Source organism: Paramisgurnus dabryanus, chromosome 17, assembly GCF_030506205.2.
Source record: "Paramisgurnus dabryanus chromosome 17, PD_genome_1.1, whole genome shotgun sequence".
In the NCBI taxonomy this organism is placed as follows: Eukaryota; Metazoa; Chordata; class Actinopteri; order Cypriniformes; family Cobitidae; genus Paramisgurnus; species Paramisgurnus dabryanus.
This window is the reverse complement of record NC_133353.1, coordinates 19,903,864-19,917,545: the sequence shown is the minus strand read 5'-3', so window position 1 is coordinate 19,917,545 and position 13,682 is coordinate 19,903,864.

Genomic DNA, 13,682 nt, shown 5'->3' with positions numbered 1-13,682 from the left:
CCCTCACTCCACTTCTTTTCGAGCAGATCAGAATTTTAACAAGATGCGCTGTGTGCTCCTATAACAATTACTCAAAACCTTACTAACTAATAATTATTGTGCAATTAATGTGCGCTGGGTAGCACTTTTGACCAGGGTAAACGAGGCTCAGGAGGGGAAATGTATGCCAAACGACCGATTTTCAACATTGTAGACTACAGCTTTAAATGTGCACATTTAAAGTGTTTGTGTGGACTGCGTGTGGAAAATTAGAAGCATTGCGCTTGCAGTTGATCCGTGGTCACGAGTCACTACCCACGTTTTGGCTCGCATGTAATTCGATCAGAACACTTGATGTGTAGATGTCACACCCCTGGGGCGGACCCGAATATGCTAAAGGGTCACGCCCCTCTTAACTCTTCCACCTCGAGGAGTTTCCCAAGACCACCCCAATGACCAGACAGACGAGTATACTATAATTAAAACAAACTTTATTAAATATTTAAAAAGGGAAAAGGGGGAAGGGAAAAAGGGAACTTTAAAATTAATGTGGCTCTCCTTTGCCTCCAGGGCCACTTGGGGAAATGACTGGGGCCGGGGCTCTGGCCCAGCAGTCCGTGGCGCGCTCCGCTTCTCCTGGAGGCAGAATCGAACGCAGTCAGGCCAGGGCAAACACTCCACTAATGCCCACAGCACTGGGGGATCCTCGTTCCCACACAGGGCCTCACCGGTTCAGGTAGGTAGTTGCTGCAAGCACCGAACAGATTATTCCACGGTTGCGCTACTCACAGTGCCGGGGGATCCTCGTTCCCACACGGAGCTCCACTGGTTCAGGTAGGTGGTTGCTACCAGCACAGAACAGATTATTCCACCGGTTGCGTTACTCACAGTGCCGGGGGATCCTCGTTCCCACACGGAGCTTCACTGGTTCAGGTAGGTAGTTGCTACAAGCACAGAACAGATTATTCCACAGGTTGCGTTACTCACAGTGCCGGGGGATCCTTGTTCCCACACAGAGCTTCACTGGTTCAGGTAGGTAGTTGCTATAAGCACAGAACAGGTTATTCCACAAGTTGCGTTACTCACGGTGCCGGGGGATCCTCGTTCCCACACAGAGCTTCACTGGTTCAGGTAGGTAGTTGCTACAAGCACAGAACAGATCATTCCACAGGTTGCGTTACTCACGGTGCCGGGGGATCCTCGTTCCCACACAGAGCTTCACTGGTTCGGGTAAGTAGTTGCTATAAGCACAGAACAGATCATTCCACAGGTTGCGTTACTCACGGTGCCGGGGGATCCTCGTTCCCACACAGAGCTTCACTGGTTCAGGTAGGCCGTTGCTACAAGCACAGAACAGTTTATTCCACAGGTTGCGTTACTCACGGTGCCGGGGGATCCTCGTTCCCACACAGAGCTTCACTGGTTCGGGTAAGTAGTTGCTATAAGCACAGAACAGGTTATTTCACAGGCCGCGTTACTCACAGAGCCAGGGGATCCTCGTTCCCACACAGAGCTTCACTGGTTTCGCTACAGTGTATAGACGAGGCTCTCGTTGTCACACCCCGGGCACGAGGCTTGATTTTCTCTCTTTCCCTATAGGACTCAGGCCACAACAGATGTCATCATCTCGTGTCTCGTCAGAGGCTGGGCAGTTTGAACGCTACAAGCACAGCATACACACAGCAAGTCAAGCGTAAACACCATAAGTCAGTGAAACTCACCCACAGCACTCTTATACCACGTCACGTGAATTTTAGGTCGTCCTTGCCACCTGACCACGACGACCTCGAGAGACTGGTTGGGCAACAACTGGATCACAATTGAGGGAGAGATGTGTGGTATTCACAGGCCCGGCGTGTCGGTTATCACTTCCCTGGCTCACCTGCACTTCCTCTGTCCCACAGGGCCACTGGCTTACTGGCGGACGGTGCTTTGCCCGTGCTTCCGATCGACCCGCGGCTCACCCACGCTCTCCTCTCCAGTGGGGCCAGGGACCTCACGAAACACAAGAACACACACCAGGGGAACTCTTCATATAAGTCATGTACAGAGAAGTATCACGGTGGTTACTCACGCTTGGTTGCCAATAACCTCTGTTCCCTGTGCTCTCGATGGCTCTGTGTCCACTCTTCCTCACGTAGACTCCACAATATTCCTTCGTCCGCTGACTGTCTCTTACTCTCTTCCCCAGGAGAGCGATCCGACCAGCGTGGTCCGTCTGCAAAGCAGCAACACAACGTACACAACGTATACCACAAGCACCCCGTTTAATGTCTGCAAAGGTGTCTTTATACCCTGACTCTTCTCCTCATCAGCCTATTAGCAACCGCTGTGTTAATTTGCCCCACCTGAGCGTGATCAGACCTGATTTGACTTCGGGGAAACCCCGGAAATGAAATGTGGAAGCCGGGTTCCGCCCGTCGTCCAAATAAAAGGTGGAAGCCGGGTTCCGCCCGTCGTTTATTAAAACGTCACTTGTGACATCCTCCCCCGCCGAAATGGTTCTAGTCCCTAGAACTGCTTCCGGTGACCCACTCTCCGTACCGGATGGGCGGCCGCCCCCGGGTCTCCCGCTGGGGGCGCTGTGGTAGGGGCTCTGGGGCTTCTTCAGCAGGTAAGTCATCCAGTTCTCCTGGAGCCTCTGGGGCTCCTTCAACAGGTAAGTTATCCGGCTCTCCTGGAGCCTCTGGGGCTACGTCGTTCACTGGACCCTCTACGACAGGTAAGTTCTCGGGCTCCCTTGGGGCCACTCGGGCCGGCCCCTCCGCCGGGCCTCTTGGAAAGATGACCCACCCTCCATACCAGGGGGTAGCAGTCTCCGGCTCCTTAGGAGCCACCTCTGTGGCTAGTGGGGGATAGTTTGGACAAGGGCGGATCATGTTCCGATGGACCACCCGCTCTGGTCCGGGCTTTCCTTCTGGCCGGATCGTGTATACCGGCTGTCCCGGTCTCTGCTGCCGCTGCACAACGTACGGCCTAGCCTCCCACCGATCACTCAGCTTGCCTCTGCCTAATCGCCGATTGTCCCGGACTAGTACCCTTTCTCCGGGGAGCAGGGGAGCATCCCGCGCCGTCCTATCATACAACCTCTTGTTCTTCTCCCCGGCTGCCTGGATCTTCTTATTGACCTGTTCGTAGGCAAAGTGGAGACGGTGGTGGTGTCGTCCCACCCACTCGGTCACGTTCCCTTCTCTCTCACTTCCCGATGTTCCCAATAGGAGATCTGTGGGCAAGCGGATGTGTCTTCCAAACATTAAGTACGTGGGGGCATACCCCGTTGTACTGTGTACGCTGTTATTATAGGCTTGTAATAAGTTCGGCAAAGCACTCACCCAATCATCCTGGCGTCTCTGGTCCAGAGTTCCCAGCAGATTCAACAGGGTCTGATTGAAACGCTCACATCCTCCGTTTCCTTGGGGATGGTACGAGGTCGTATGGGTCTTTATACACCCGTACAGTTGGCATAGCTCTCGGATGACACGGGACTCGAAATTTGGGCCCTGATCCGAGTGCAGGAACTCAGGGCACCCAAATGGCTGGAACACTGCCCTCCATAATGCGGTGGCCGTGGTACTTGCTGTCTGGTCGAGGGTGGGGATAGCCCAGGCGTATTTGGTGAACAGATCTGTCACCACTAGGATGTTCTGGTACCGGTCCTTGGGACGACTCAGGGTCAGATAGTCTATCGCCACAATGTGGAGGGGGGCCTTTGCGTGAATCGGAACCATCGGTGCTCGGGGTTCCTGCCGGGATTTAAACAGAGTACATCGGGGACATGCTTGAATGAACGTACTCACAGAAATCTCCATTCCCGGCCAATAGAAATGTCGGCGTAGCAACGACATGGTGCGTTCCTGCCCCTGGTGTCCCATCTGGTCATGGTAGGCCTCCAGCAGTGCCCGAACTTGGCTGGCCGGTACCACGATCTGGCTAACCTCCTCATCGGTCCCCGGGTCCCGTATGGTCCTACACAATACACCTTCACGCAACTTCAATTTCTCCCATTGTCCCAGTATTTTTCGACCCACCTCTGTCTGGGCGTGTCTCTCGGCGGGGGTCGGTCGCCGGGCCTGCCCCAGGCACTCGGCCAGATTCCGCAGCTCTCGATCCTCCTGCTGCCTAGCCTTCCAACGCTGGGGGTCCCATCCCCAACTCACAGGTGCTGCCTCCTGTTGGCTCCCAGGCGCCTCCACTACTCCGACCATCAGTCCTTCCTCTCCTTGTTCTCCCTCGAATGGGGCCGGGCCCCTCGAATCGGCCCTGGCTGGCAACCGGGAGAGGGCATCTGCGTTGGTGTGCTCCCGCCCCGGGCGGTACTGCAGTTGGTAGTTGTAATTGGCTAGCTGGGCCACCCATCGCTGCTCTACTGCTCCCAATCGGGCTGTCTGCAAATGTACCAGAGGGTTATTATCAGTGACCACGGTTACCTTGGCTCCCCAGAGGTAATCCTTGAATTTCTCACTCAAGGCCCATTTTAGCGCCAGCAGTTCAAGCTTGAAGGAACTGTAATTGGCATCATTTCTTTCAGCAGGGTGGAGACTCCGACTAGCGTAGGCGATCACCCGTTCCACTCCATCCTGTTTCTGTGCGAGCACCGCTCCCAGGCCCAGGTTGCTGGCATCTGTATAAAGCACGAATGGTTGGGAGAAGTCAGCATATGCCAAAATCGGGGCTTGTAATAATTCTTGCTTCAGAACCCTAAAGGCCGTCTCACACTCTGTGGTCCACTCCACCGTGGGGGATCCTCGCCCTCGTGGTCGCCCAGTCCCGACCAGTAACTGGTTCAAGGGTTTGGCAATCTTTGAAAACCCCTTGATAAATCGCCGGTAGTACCCTACAAAGCCTAGGAACGATCTCACTTGCCTTACGGTCCTAGGGGCCTCCCAGTCCCGAACTGCAGATACCTTCCCGGGGTCAACAGCCACGCCAGCCGCACTCACCACGTGTCCCAAGAACTGTACCTTACGGCGCAGCAGATGGCACTTTTCTGGTTGTAGTTTCAACCCGTACCTCTCCATCTCTCGAAACACCTTTTCCAGGTGTTGCAGGTGAGTCTCGAAGTCTGGGGAATACACAATCACATCATCGAGGTATACTAGTACAGATTCCATTAACTGACCTCCCAAGCATCGTTGCATCAGTCTCTGGAAGGTGGCGGGAGCATTGCAAAGACCGAAGGGCATCCGGTCCCACTCAAAAAGACCAAATGGCGTGGTGAAGGCGGTCTTCTCTCGGTCCCGTTCCTCAACCGGTACCTGCCAGTACCCGCTGGCCAAATCCAAGGTGGAATACCAGGCAGACTTGGTCAAACTTGTGAGGGAGTCTTCAATACGAGGCAGGGGGAACGCATCTTTCTTGGTCAGTTGGTTCAGCTTCCTATAGTCCACACAGAACCTCCATGCCCCCGTCTTTTTCTGGACCAGTACTATAGGTGCCGCCCATGGGCTGCTGCTTTCCCGCACAATACCCTGCTCCAGCATACCTTGTAGGAGAGTTCTCACTTCCGTGTATAAGGTGGGGGGTATCGGCCGATACCGCTACCGGCTCGGTGCAGCTTCTCCCGTAGGGATACTGTGTCGTATTACCGTCGTACAACCATAGTCTTCATCATGGGTAGAAAACACGTGCTGCCATCTCTCCAGTAATTTCCGCAGCTCTTCTGCCTGTCCATGTTCCAGGTCCTCTCCTCGTAAGGAGTCCCCTGTCAAATGGGCCGGTACCTTTTTCTCCCTCGTTCTAGACGCTCCTTCTGCTTGTGTTAGTGCTACCTCAACGACTGCAGGGTGCACTCGCCGGAAACTCACATCTTCCTTGTCCCGCACCTGATGTCCCTCGACCGACGTCACCGTCACCAGCCGCTGGTGCTTGTGTAAGTGTACTGGGTAGGGGTTTTCGTTACAGACTTTTACCGGCACTCGGCCTTGTCGCACCACCGTCAGTCCTCGAGCCACCCTCACCTGTGTGCAGTCTTCGTGAGGTTCAACCAACACCCAGCTCTCAGAGCCTCGACGCTGTTGTGGCACCCTGGCCCACACTATGGCTTCACTCTCGGCTGGCACTGACAGTGCAAATCGACATGCTACTCGACCAACCTCTTCTCGGCCATCTTGGTTCTTAGCCAGCTGCACTCGCCTGCAGTCGGCCACTACTCGTTCCCAGCCTGGCCGCTCGGCCCTCGGTATTGTCTGAACGGGCCTAGCCCGAAATAGCTCCTCCCAACACTCCGAGAGAACATTCATACCCAGGAGGGCTCGATGACGGCCGAGGCAGTGGTCCTGTACAATGATGACCCCCTTCTGCGGAACTCGTACTCCATACAATTCAAAGTCGGTAAGTCGATAGCCAATGTAGGGGATCTCCAAGCCGTTCGCCCCCTTCAGGGTAAGCCAGGGCGCTTCAGCCTTGTGTGCGGGGTAGGCCCCAAATAGCTCCTGGGACAAGCTCTCGGAGAATAAGGTGACCTGGGAACCAGTGTCAACGAGACAGCGCACCGTGGTGCCACATACCTGGGCCTCCACTGTTGGGCTAAGCCCAATCATCCCGTCCTTGGGTTCCATTCTTCTATGGGGGTCACTTTGGGGGGCGCCGACCACATGACCCACTGTGGCCGGTCGCCTTAAAAACCCCCCTCGGAGGCTCTTCGTGGTCCGCACTGCCTACTCACATGCCCTGCGGTCCCACACCGATTGCAAATGGGCCTCCCTTGCTCGTCCCACTCGAACCTGGGCCGACTCGCCTGCCAGGGCCGCCTCATCCCATCTCGGCCTCGATCAGAGTGCGTCCGTTCTCGGGGGACGGGCCCTTCTTCCTTCCTTCCCGGCCCTAGGCGCAGTTCCCCTACCAGGGCCTTAGTTAGCTCGGCCATCTGATCCCGCACGTCTTTTAGGAGCTCCATCTTCAATGTTTGTTTCCAGTCTGATACCTCCGAGGCTGTCGCCGGGCCGCTCACTGCTGCACATACAGGGGCCTCCTTTACTTCTGCTTGATCACCTCCCAAGGCCATAGCCTCCTTCTTCAGATCGTCAAACGTAAGTTCAGGGTCTCTTCTAAACTGTACTCGGAGGTTTTGACGTAGGGGGCCCTCCCGTAGCCCTAACAGGAACTGGTCCCTTAGCAGGGTCTCCTCATCTCCCAACCCATGATCTCGTCGTCGCTGTAGGCGTGTATACTGCTCGCGCAGCTTCAGGGCAAAGGCTCGAATAGACTGGTGTGGGCCCTGCTTGAAATTGAAGAACTGTGACCTCAGGACGGCCACAGGGGTGGTATCACCATACTGCTCGGTGAGGAAATGAAATATGGTCTGGGCGGTGGCTCGAACGGCTTCGGGGGCGGCTTGTACTTCTCGCCGGGCTTCTCCTCCTAGTGAGTTTAATATGAATTGCTGTTGTTGACTGGCGCTCAGCCCCTGAAGGCCGGCCAAATACTCAATCTGGGCCCTCCATTCCGTTAAATGAACCTCGGACTCAACCCCAGTATACTTCTGCACCCAGGGGTTTCCCAGGAACACGGGCATGACACGGGGTGGTGTTTCCGGCCTTATGGGCACAACACGGGGTGGGGTTTCTGGCCTTTCAGGCACCACACGGGGCGGGGCTTCGGGCAACTCGTCGTCGGCCATTGGAGGACCTTGGTCGCTCAACTCGAGGTGGAGCCCTGCCGACTACGCCAAATCTGTCACACCCCTGGGGCGGACCCGAATATGCTAAAGGGTCACGCCCCTCTTAACTCTTCCACCTCGAGGAGTTTCCCAAGACCACCCCAATGACCAGACAGACGAGTATACTATAATTAAAACAAACTTTATTAAATATTTAAAAAGGGAAAAGGGGGAAGGGAAAAAGGGAACTTTAAAATTAATGTGGCTCTCCTTTGCCTCCAGGGCCACTTGGGGAAATGACTGGGGCCGGGGCTCTGGCCCAGCAGTCCGTGGCGCGCTCCGCTTCTCCTGGAGGCAGAATCGAACGCAGTCAGGCCAGGGCAAACACTCCACTAATGCCCACAGCACTGGGGGATCCTCGTTCCCACACAGGGCCTCACCGGTTCAGGTAGGTAGTTGCTGCAAGCACCGAACAGATTATTCCACGGTTGCGCTACTCACAGTGCCGGGGGATCCTCGTTCCCACACGGAGCTCCACTGGTTCAGGTAGGTGGTTGCTACCAGCACAGAACAGATTATTCCACCGGTTGCGTTACTCACAGTGCCGGGGGATCCTCGTTCCCACACGGAGCTTCACTGGTTCAGGTAGGTAGTTGCTACAAGCACAGAACAGATTATTCCACAGGTTGCGTTACTCACAGTGCCGGGGGATCCTTGTTCCCACACAGAGCTTCACTGGTTCAGGTAGGTAGTTGCTATAAGCACAGAACAGGTTATTCCACAAGTTGCGTTACTCACGGTGCCGGGGGATCCTCGTTCCCACACAGAGCTTCACTGGTTCAGGTAGGTAGTTGCTACAAGCACAGAACAGATCATTCCACAGGTTGCGTTACTCACGGTGCCGGGGGATCCTCGTTCCCACACAGAGCTTCACTGGTTCGGGTAAGTAGTTGCTATAAGCACAGAACAGATCATTCCACAGGTTGCGTTACTCACGGTGCCGGGGGATCCTCGTTCCCACACAGAGCTTCACTGGTTCAGGTAGGCCGTTGCTACAAGCACAGAACAGTTTATTCCACAGGTTGCGTTACTCACGGTGCCGGGGGATCCTCGTTCCCACACAGAGCTTCACTGGTTCGGGTAAGTAGTTGCTATAAGCACAGAACAGGTTATTTCACAGGCCGCGTTACTCACAGAGCCAGGGGATCCTCGTTCCCACACAGAGCTTCACTGGTTTCGCTACAGTGTATAGACGAGGCTCTCGTTGTCACACCCCGGGCACGAGGCTTGATTTTCTCTCTTTCCCTATAGGACTCAGGCCACAACAGATGTCATCATCTCGTGTCTCGTCAGAGGCTGGGCAGTTTGAACGCTACAAGCACAGCATACACACAGCAAGTCAAGCGTAAACACCATAAGTCAGTGAAACTCACCCACAGCACTCTTATACCACGTCACGTGAATTTTAGGTCGTCCTTGCCACCTGACCACGACGACCTCGAGAGACTGGTTGGGCAACAACTGGATCACAATTGAGGGAGAGATGTGTGGTATTCACAGGCCCGGCGTGTCGGTTATCACTTCCCTGGCTCACCTGCACTTCCTCTGTCCCACAGGGCCACTGGCTTACTGGCGGACGGTGCTTTGCCCGTGCTTCCGATCGACCCGCGGCTCACCCACGCTCTCCTCTCCAGTGGGGCCAGGGACCTCACGAAACACAAGAACACACACCAGGGGAACTCTTCATATAAGTCATGTACAGAGAAGTATCACGGTGGTTACTCACGCTTGGTTGCCAATAACCTCTGTTCCCTGTGCTCTCGATGGCTCTGTGTCCACTCTTCCTCACGTAGACTCCACAATATTCCTTCGTCCGCTGACTGTCTCTTACTCTCTTCCCCAGGAGAGCGATCCGACCAGCGTGGTCCGTCTGCAAAGCAGCAACACAACGTACACAACGTATACCACAAGCACCCCGTTTAATGTCTGCAAAGGTGTCTTTATACCCTGACTCTTCTCCTCATCAGCCTATTAGCAACCGCTGTGTTAATTTGCCCCACCTGAGCGTGATCAGACCTGATTTGACTTCGGGGAAACCCCGGAAATGAAATGTGGAAGCCGGGTTCCGCCCGTCGTCCAAATAAAAGGTGGAAGCCGGGTTCCGCCCGTCGTTTATTAAAACGTCACCTGTGACATAGACTATAGAGAGAGTTGCACTATTGTCTCTCACACTGTCATCCATTAAAAAACATTTGGCGAACAGAGCACTGAAAACAACAAAGTTTTTATGTGGAACAACTTGTAGTATTAGGTTATTTACGGTAGATCTGGAATACACGGGAAAGGTAGTGACATATACTGTGTGTGTTACGGTACTGAATATATAATAAAGAGTTATCAGAAGTTATGGCTGGTTGTCGCGTCGTCCTCCATTACAAAGGCTGTCGTTGTGCCTATTAAACAATAGAACATGGTGTCAGAAGTGCAGAAAAGCAACTTTTAAGTGAGTTATTGAAGTCGGGACGTTAGTTTCGTTTCAGTTTCGTTTTGTTCTGTCGGCCGAAGGGGGGCTGTCTGGACAAGTTCACGGCATCATCATGAATCAGTTTCAGGTTTCTCCGCCTGAGAAATTCACATTTAAAGCGGATGACTGGTTGAAATGGATAAAACGCTTCGAAAGATTTCGAATTGCGTCAGGATTGGAGACGCAGGCGGACGAAAATCAGGTGAATGCTCTGATCTACGTGATGGGTGAGGAAGCAGAAGACATATTAACTTCCATGCATTTAAGTCCCGAGGATGCGGCTGATTACGAAGTTGTGAAGCAAAGACTGAATGATCACTTCATCGCTCGCAGAAATGTAATTTTTGAGAGAGCTAAATTTAATCAGCGACAGCAAGCCGTGGGTGAGTCTGTGGATCACTTTATAACGGAACTGCATTGCTTAGCCGAGCACTGTGGCTAAGAGATAGACTCGTCGTGGGTCTGACAGACAAAAGGCTGTCAGAACAATTACAACTAGACCCTGAATTGACACTTGAGAAAGCTGTTGTACGAGTTCGACAAAGTGAACAAGTAAAAAAACAACAAGAATTGCTCAAGTCCAACTTTAAAGGGGAAATCGTAAACGAACAGTTAGACAGCCTGCAGGCTAAACAGTACAGCAATGTGAAATCAAAACAAGTGAAGCCACATTATGTACAATTTGCAAAGAAACCACCTCATGAAAAATATAAAAAGGGGATTCAGTGTTCCAGATGCGGAGACACAAGAGGCCATAACCTGCAGCTATGCCCAGCAAGAGATGCAATATGCAACCGGTGTCATAAGAAGGGACATTATGCAAAAATGTGCAAGTCAAAGAAAGTGCACAAGGTAAATATTGCCACACTAACTGAGGATGCAGATGAAGACATTGCATTCCTAGGCTCAGTAACAAAAAATGTGGCTGGAAGCCAATGGATGACTGAGATAAAAATTGACAACTTGGATGTAGTGTTCAAAATTGACACTAGAGCAGATGTTACAGTTGTTCCTGTGACATTGTACAACCAGGGCGGGTTCAAAAAACTGAAACATGCTGGTAAAATTCTCCAGGGGCCAGGTGGAACGTCACTGAATGTAAAAGGGAAATTTACAGCCACCCTCAGTAAAAACAACAAATGCACAAAACAGGACGTATATGTTGTTGATGGATTGTACATGCCATTGCTAGGCAGGCCAGCAGTCGCTGCACTTCAAATAGTAGCCAGGCTGAATGATGTCAGCTTAAGCTCAAAAGAAAGAGTGGAGCAGGAGTTTCCAAAACTCTTCAGCGGCTAAGGCAAAATGGAGGGTGAGTACAGCATTGTGCTAAAGCCCGGGGCAAAACCTTTTTCTCTGTCAACACCTAGACGCATTTCCCTCCCTCTTTTACCAAAAGTGAAGGAAGAATTAACCCGAATGGAACAGCAGGGGGTTATTTCAAAGGTCGAAGAACCAACAGAGTGGTGTGCTCCCATGGTTGTGGTGCCGAAGCCGTCAGGGAAAGTGAGAATCTGCACAGATCTCACTGAACTGAACAGATCAGTTATGAGGGGAAAACATCCTTTGCCTTCGGTGGAGCACACGTTGGGACAACTTGCTGGAGCCAAAGTGTTTTCCAAGCTCGATGCCAATGCTGGCTTTTGGCAGGTTCCACTTTCTAAGGAATCCTCTTTGCTCACCACCTTTATTACTCCATTTGGACGATACTGTTATAACCGTCTATGCTTTGGAATCTCTTCAGCACCTGAGCATTTCCAAAAACGCATGTCCAGAATACTTGAGGGTCTGGAAGGTGTCGTCTGTCAAATGGATGACGTGCTTGTCTGGGGGTCCACTCAAAGTGAACATGACGAGAGGCTGCGACGGACGCTCTCAAGACTTCAGGAAGCAGGTGTCACCCTCAATGAGAAATGTGAGTCCAAGTTTCTTGGACAAATCATTGAGGAGACGGGGGTGAGTGCAGACCCAGATAAGGTGGAAGCAATAAAAGCCATGAAACAACCATGTAATGTCAGCGAAATGAGGCGGTTTTTGGGAATGGTCAACCACCTTGGTAAATTCTTACCACATTTGACGGAGAAAACACAACCACTCAGAGACTTATTGAGAAAGTCCAATATGTGGGTCTGGGGATCACCTCAGCAGGTGGCCTTTGAGGAAATCAAAGAGATACTGACAAAACCTCCTGGTTTGGCGCTATATGATACAAACAAGGATACAGTAGTTTCTGCGGATGCCTCTTCATATGGGCTGGGTGCTGTTCTCCTTCAGAAGCAAGCAGAGAATGTGTGGAAACCTGTTGCGTATGCTTCAAAGTCAACGGTATGCGCAAATAGAGAAGGAGGCGCTGGCCACCACATGGGCCTGTGAGAGGTTTGCCGAGTTTCTCATTGGGAAACATTTCCACATCGAGACTGATCATAAACCTCTTGTTCCTCTGCTTAGCTCAAAGAAATTGGATGAACTCCCTCCACGCATTCAGCCGCTTCGCATGCGTTTGTTGAGATTTTCGTACACCATATCACATGTGGCGGGTAAAAACATAGCAATGGCGGATGTGTTGTCTAGAGCTCCCATTAGCGATACAGCAGTAGGGCTCTCTGAAGAGGACATCAATCTGTATGCTGATTCTGTCATGTCGAGTTTGCCGGCTACAGAAAAAAGACTCAGAGAGATCCAGAAACATCAAGATGATGATTCTACACTCCTGCAGCTAAAGAAATATTGTGTCAGGATGACCAAATAAATTCTCAATTGACAAAGTTTTTCAGCCTTACCTGTCATTTGCAGGGGACCTTTCTGTGCAAAATGGACTTTTGTTGAATGGTATCAGGATTGTGATTCCAGCGTCGCTCCAAGCCGAGATGCTACAGAAACTGCATGAGGGACATCTGGGCATCACAAAGTGCAGGGAGAGAGCTAAACAATCAGTTTGGTGGCCAGGTCTTAGTAAAGAGCTGACAAAAATGATTGAGAACTGTGACACGTGTGCACAAGAGAGAACTAACCTCAGAGAACCGATGTTGCCTACTAATTTTCCGTCGAGGCCATGGTCCACAGTTGGAGCAGATCTGTTTCAGAAAGACAGCAAGATGTACTTGGTCGTTGTGGACTACTTTTCTAGGTTCTTTGAGGTTGCAAAACTGACGTCGACAACTTCAGAAGCTGTGGTTGAACACTTTAAATCCATCTTTGCACGTCATGGAATCCTGGAGGTTGTGCGCTCCGACAATGGACCACAGTTTGCTTCGGAGTGTTTTCGTGTATTTGCACTGGACTGGGGTTTCAGCCATGTGACATCGAGTCCTCATTTTCTGCAAAGCAATGGACAGGCGGGACGTGCGGTGAGGACAATTAAAAATCTTCTCAAAAAGGCAAATGATCCCAACCTTGCACTTATGGCTTACCGTGCATCTCCTCTGGCTAATGGTTACAGTCCTGCTGAGCTCCTCATGGGAAGGAAGATAAGGACGCTGGTTCCTTTGATCCCTTCTTAGCTTAATCCGAAGTGTCCAGATGTGAAAAAGCTGGTAAAGAAGGAGCTGATATACAAATGTAAACAGAAACAAAATTTCGACA